Source organism: Globicephala melas, chromosome 11 (genome assembly GCF_963455315.2).
Source record: "Globicephala melas chromosome 11, mGloMel1.2, whole genome shotgun sequence".
NCBI classification, from domain to species: Eukaryota; Metazoa; Chordata; class Mammalia; order Artiodactyla; family Delphinidae; genus Globicephala; species Globicephala melas.
In genome coordinates this window covers 4,232,682-4,238,681 of record NC_083324.2, presented here as the reverse complement: position 1 = coordinate 4,238,681, position 6,000 = coordinate 4,232,682, and positions in this window count along the sequence as shown.

The window sequence follows — 6,000 nt, the reverse complement described above, 5'->3', positions numbered from 1 at the left end:
CCCATCTCAGCAGAGGCCCCCGCCGGCCTGGGCTCTGGTCCCACCAGGAAATCGATCCTGGTTGTCTGTCACTCACCTCCCCAGCACCACGGAGCTGCTTAATTGCATAGATGGTGGTGCTGTCGCCAAGGCCTCAATTCGTCAGAGCCACGTGGTCACAGCCGTGCTTGGCTGAGAGGTACATTCATTATGCAGACAGCTTTTATCGGGACTTCCAGACTGACGGGCCGAGGAGTGCGGCGAGCAGGCGAGCTCCATCCCTGGGCGCAGCAGGCCTCTCATCCAGGCTGCTGACTGACACTCACGTGGGCCCACTCTGTGCCAGGCATCATCCTAAATGCTTCACGAACAACACCTCACAACAGCCCTATGAGGTAGGTATGTCCCCATTTTATAGATGGGGCAACTGAGGCCCAGAGAAGTGCAGTGATACGTCCAAGTTCACTCAGATAATAAGTGGAGCCAGCGGCTCCAGGGTGGCCTCTCAGTGACACGGGTGTTGATAAGTATGACATCACTGGCAGCTTCCAGGTACTGGGAGTTAGCAGGAGCCAGGGGTGGTGCTAAGCACCTCTGCGGACCTGCTTTATTTGATTTCACTCGGACTCTCTGAGATAAGGATGAACAGCCCTTTTTATAAATGGCTGCGGCGGGTGGAGGAACTTGCCCATGACCACACAGCTGGTACAGGAAACAGCTGCTTTGTCTTGTTAAATGAGGCAGTTCTGGCTCCAAGCCTCAGCTTTAACCACCCCCTCTTGTGTGTGGCTCTGGTGAGGTCGCTGACCCTCTCTGGGCCTCAGTACACTTTTAATCCGTCAATGAGTCTTTACCAAGTTCCCGAGACTGGGGTTGGGGCAGATACAGAAGAGGGAGGGGACGCAAGTCTCTGCCCTGAGGGTGTCAGGTACCTATTTCCAGCCGCAAGGAGCGTGTCACCAGCGTTTCTCTGGGTGGGCACAGACCACCTGCAACGCCGTGATGGGGGGAGCTTATTGGTAAGATGGTGTCAGCCCCAGAAATTCTGATTCAGAAGGCGTAGGGTGGGACCTGGGAACCTGCACTTAAAGAAACTCCCACAGGCTGCATGGAAGCAGATTCTGCACTCTCCGCTCTTAATCAAAAAGGCTTATGAAGAGAAGCCATTCTCTATCCAAAGCCTCAAGAAGGTTATTTGAGTCATTTAACCAATTAATATGAAATTAAACAAGTTTTAAAAATCAGAAAAGTCATAAGTATACATGTTAAAACATTCAAACAGCACAGGAGGGTGAAGGAAGAGCTTCAGCTGCTCTCCCTCCACTCTGCACCCCCAGGCCTCTCACTGTTGTGGCCTCTCCCGCTGCGCAGCACAGGCACCAGACGCGCAGGCTCAGCGGCCATGGCTCACGGGCCCAGCCGCTCCACGGCACGTGGGATCCTCCCAGACTGGGGCATGAACCCGTGTCGCCTGCATCGGCAGGCGGATTCTCAACCACTGCGCCACCATGGAAGCGCCCCTGCAGACACTATCGATCACCTTTTCAGAGCCAAACACTGAGTTGGGCATTGGGGACAGCAGGGGACCAGACAGACACAGTCCCTGCAGAACCAATGACAATGACCTTGGCAGTTGAAGTTTATTGAATGCTTGCTTACAGGGGCCAGGCCCGATCCTGATTCTTATAACGGTGCTATGATTATTCTCCTTTTATAAAAGAGGAGAATGGAGCATTTTGTCCAAATCATGATATCCCAGACTTTGTCTGAGTTCAGAAGCACTTGGATTGGCCATGTTGAAATGCAGATTCCTGGGCTTGCACTCACCTGCTTCCTGGAGCGGGGCCGGGAGCCTGCATTTTACGCACACACCCTGGGAGTCTCTGACCCCTGTTTGATTTTGAGAACCACTGCCCCAGCTGTCCTGGGAGGTGGCAGGATGAAGAGACCACAGAGGTGGTAGGACTCTGAAGAGGGAAGCAGCCCCTGAGAGGGTGCACCCAGGGCGACGGTGCCGAGTGGGGTACGTTCACCTGCTGCGTATCTCTCAAGCTGAGTCTCGTCCACGTCTAACCACCCCCCGACCAAGGCCGCCAGCCCCCAGAAATCTCTCCCCCTCCTTCCCAAGATGTGCAATTATCCCAGCCTCCAACCCCCAGGCAATCCCAGCTGCTTTTTTTATATCTTATTAGTCAAGTGGAACATTAATTAAATGTGAGAATGATAGACCCAGAGATTAAAAAAAAAATTGTAAAGCCCAAGAAAGAAAAGAAATCCATTCACAGGGCTCTGTGGTAGCTGGAACCCTTAACTTTGTGACAATGAGGAAAGCTATCACCCTGATGTTCGCACTCTGCCAGGTGACTCAAGGTAGCACCTTTAGGGGTGTGTGTGGGGAGGTGGCAGGCATGGAGACGGTGAGTCCAGGGAGCCTGCAGAAACCAGGGCTACCCAGGCCACCATGAGGCTCTGTGAGGGAGGGGCACAAGGCGGGCCACCACACTGGGAGAAACCAGACCCCATGGGAAAAGAAGTCCAGCTGCCTCCCTTGACCCCATCCTCACCCTCCTGCTGGCTTCCCCTAGTGAGCTCCTATTCATTCTTCAAGGTCCAGCCCCAAAGTCCCTGCCTCTGGGAAGCAGAGTTAATCGTTGCATTTCCGGGGCTGTGGCAGCACTCGGAGCAGCTCTGTCACAGTTCAGGTTCCTATTCCCATGTCTGTCTCCCTTGGGGTCCTCAGAACAAGGCCTGGCCCTTAGCAGGTGTTGATGACCATGTGTTTTGGTAAGACATGGGGCTGGAGCTGGTCAGTTCTGGTTCCAGACTCCTCCTTTCAAATTAAGTGTTGTCCCAACATCCAGCCAGTACAGAACAAGTAGACTAGAGTTGTGTGGACTTCTTTAAGTAACATTCAAGGTCCTTCGTGACCTCAGCCTCACCTCCCTCTTCAGCAGGTCTTCCCAAGCATGTTCCTGGGCAACCTGCATCCAAATCACCTGGGGCCCCACCCTGGACCTACCGAGTCAGAATCTCATGGAGTTTGAGGAGCTCCAGTCTGCAGAAGGCACTGGGCAGTGGGACGAGATGGTGATGGGCAAGGTCGCTGGAAGCCAAGTAGACTCGCCTCTTGCCAGCCCTCACCCCCACCCCTTTGGCAGTTCTCCTTTGCCAAGCAGTACAGTTATCTAAATTAAACACATTGCTCCTAATGAAACAATGAGAGTTATTACACACTCCGCTACCTCCTAGCAAAGCCTCTAATTGACTCAGCCACCCCAAGAAGGCACCGAGAATTGGAGTGTGGTCCACCCGCACCCTGCCAGAGGGGAGGGGCTTGGAAGCTGGAAGGCAGCTCAGCAGAGCCTGCCTACCTGCTTCGTTCACCGAGGTCCTAGAGCTGCAGCGCCCGCCCTGGGGGGACTGGGGTGTGAGGAGTTCAAAGTGGACCCATGGAAAAAGTGGACTCTTCTCTAGCCTTCCTTCCTTCCTGGCTTTGTGAACAAACACCGTCATGGCTGGGCAGCTGGGGGCTTCCCAAGCAGCCCCAGCCTGAGGCTCGGGCCCCCCCTGGGCTGAGTGACAAGATGCCCTGCGTGCTCTGCTACGTGCACCCTCACACGCTCACACCTTTTCCCGTCTCTGTCCCTTGGCAGCCCCTCCTCTCATTCCCCCAGCTAATAATATCCAGAGTCCTCTCTAAGACTTGCTGTAACCATTCCCACACCCCCAGCAGGAGGAGCTTGCCCTCCCCATGCTCCTGTGGTAACTTACAGGGATCCTATGAGAAGAAGCTAACACTTACTGAGCACTTACTCTATGCCGGGCCTCTGATTCCTCTCTGGACTGTCACTGCAACAGGCCTTGAGGCCCCAGTCTTTCCAGCCTGGGGAGGGAGTGGAAGAAACGGGGAGAGGGGTTTGGTTCCGAGGTGACCTTGTGAGGTCCCTGGGTGCCCCTGTGTGGTGTGAGAAGCAGCAAAGCGATGCCCACATTCCAAGAGACATGGTGTAGCCCAAGAGGCCCAGGCAAGGGGATCTTGCAGTGAGGACCCAGGGGTCTCAGACCATGTAGACCGTGACTACAGAGCACATGGGGACAAGGCTGGCGCAAAGGAGAGAGTGTGTGGAGGATTCTTCCAGACGGCCACAGGTTGGCCCATCCCCCAGGCTCATGTTGTAAGATGTCAACACCTTCCATGGAGAGGGGGACCTGGCTTCCCTCCCCTTGAGTGTGGTGTGTGACTATAGCTTGTGACTTCCAAGGCCATCATAAAAAGTGGCACAACTTCGGCCCGGTTCTTTTGGGTCACTTGCTCTTGGCACCCGACCACTCTGCCGTGAGGGAGCCCAAGGGGCTTGGAAAGGCCACGTGTAGGTTTTCTGGGCCACAGACCCAGGTGAGGTCCCAACCAACAGCCAGCATCAGCTGCTAACTGAGGGAAACTTCAAGATACCTCCAGCCCCAGCCACTGTCTGACTGTAAGAGCACAAGAGACCCTGAGCAGGAACCACCCAGCTGAGCCCAGTCTGTCCCCAGAACTGTCCAGAGAATAACAGACTATTCTGTTATTCTGTCAGTTATTGTTTTAAGCCACTAAGTTTTGGGATGATTCCTTGTGCAACGATAGAAAACCAGCGCAGGGACTTCGCTGGTGGTCCAGTGGTTAAGACTCTGTGCTCCCAATGCAAGGGGCCCGGGTTTTATACCTGGTCAGGGAACTAGATTCTGCATGCAGCAACTAAAAAGATCCCACATGCCATAACAGAGATGTGGCGCAGCCAAATAAATAAATACTTTTTAAAAAAACAGAGAGAGAGAATACCAGCACAGATGGGGACTCCTGGGATTGAGTAGTAGGGGTGGGAGATTTTGAAACGACTAAGATTAAGCTTCCACTTCTTAACAGAAAAAGAGCTTGCGATGGAAATGAAGTGCCAATCTGGAGAGTCAAAATTTTTGCACATTTAGCGTTCAGGCTTTTAGACACAGAAGTCATATCCTTCATGCCAGCTGTGTGACCTTGGGGAAGTCACTTTCCCTCTCTGAGCTTCAATTTTATGAAGGACATGATGTGCTTGGCACTCACCTGGCTCTCCATGTGTGCTCATCCCTGCTCTCACCTCCACGGGGGATTGGGTGTCCTGTACATCTCCCTTGCCACCCTCCATCTCCACTCTCAGGTCATGCTGCTCCTGGGGACACACACACTCCCCCTCCTGCTTCCCTTGGTGCTGGAGTGAGCTGTGAGCCAGGCGATAGATAGCCAGACCTGCCTGGATGAGTTCTCTGCTCATTAGAAGGGCCTGCCACCGCTGCCTCCCTCCTTTCCATCTCAGCAGGTACCTGATTCAGGGCAGGAATAAAACAACTAGAAATCTGTTTCTCACCCATCCCCCTCACCCCATCTGCCCAGAGCCAGAGACCTGGCTGCTTATCCTGGCCCCCTGTGCCAGGGCAGGGCTTGGATGGAGACATAGACCTTCTAGGGGATTTTGAGGCTTCTGGCCATTTACCTCTCCCCCTGGTCATTTAGCCTAAGCATTTACCATTAGTCCAGACAGCAAGACCTGTTTATTGAACATCAGCTGTGCATATATATATATATATATATATATGTCAATCATTCCCAACTGAATCTCTGTGATAGGCACTATGATGAGGTCAATTTGATGGAGGAGAAACCGAGGAGCAGATTAGTCAATTTTCCTGTGGTGCAGTTGGCTAGAATCAGGCCCATCTGACTCCCAAGGCTCCCTACACTCAAGGACTATCAAAATAGCCTCCAAATTCAAGCACCATCTTGTCCAGAGATCAAAGGAAGAAATCCTGTGGTTCTGAAGAAGAGATAGGCAGACAGGGACCGAGGATGGGAGTGTGGTCTGCAAATAAACAAATAAACCTATTTGTTTATTTGAGGACCTATTAAGTACTAGGCTCTGTTTCAGGGGAAGGGATAGAGCAATAAACAAAAGGAAATCCCTGCCCTCACAGGATTTGCAATCTAGTAGCCCAGGGAGGTGA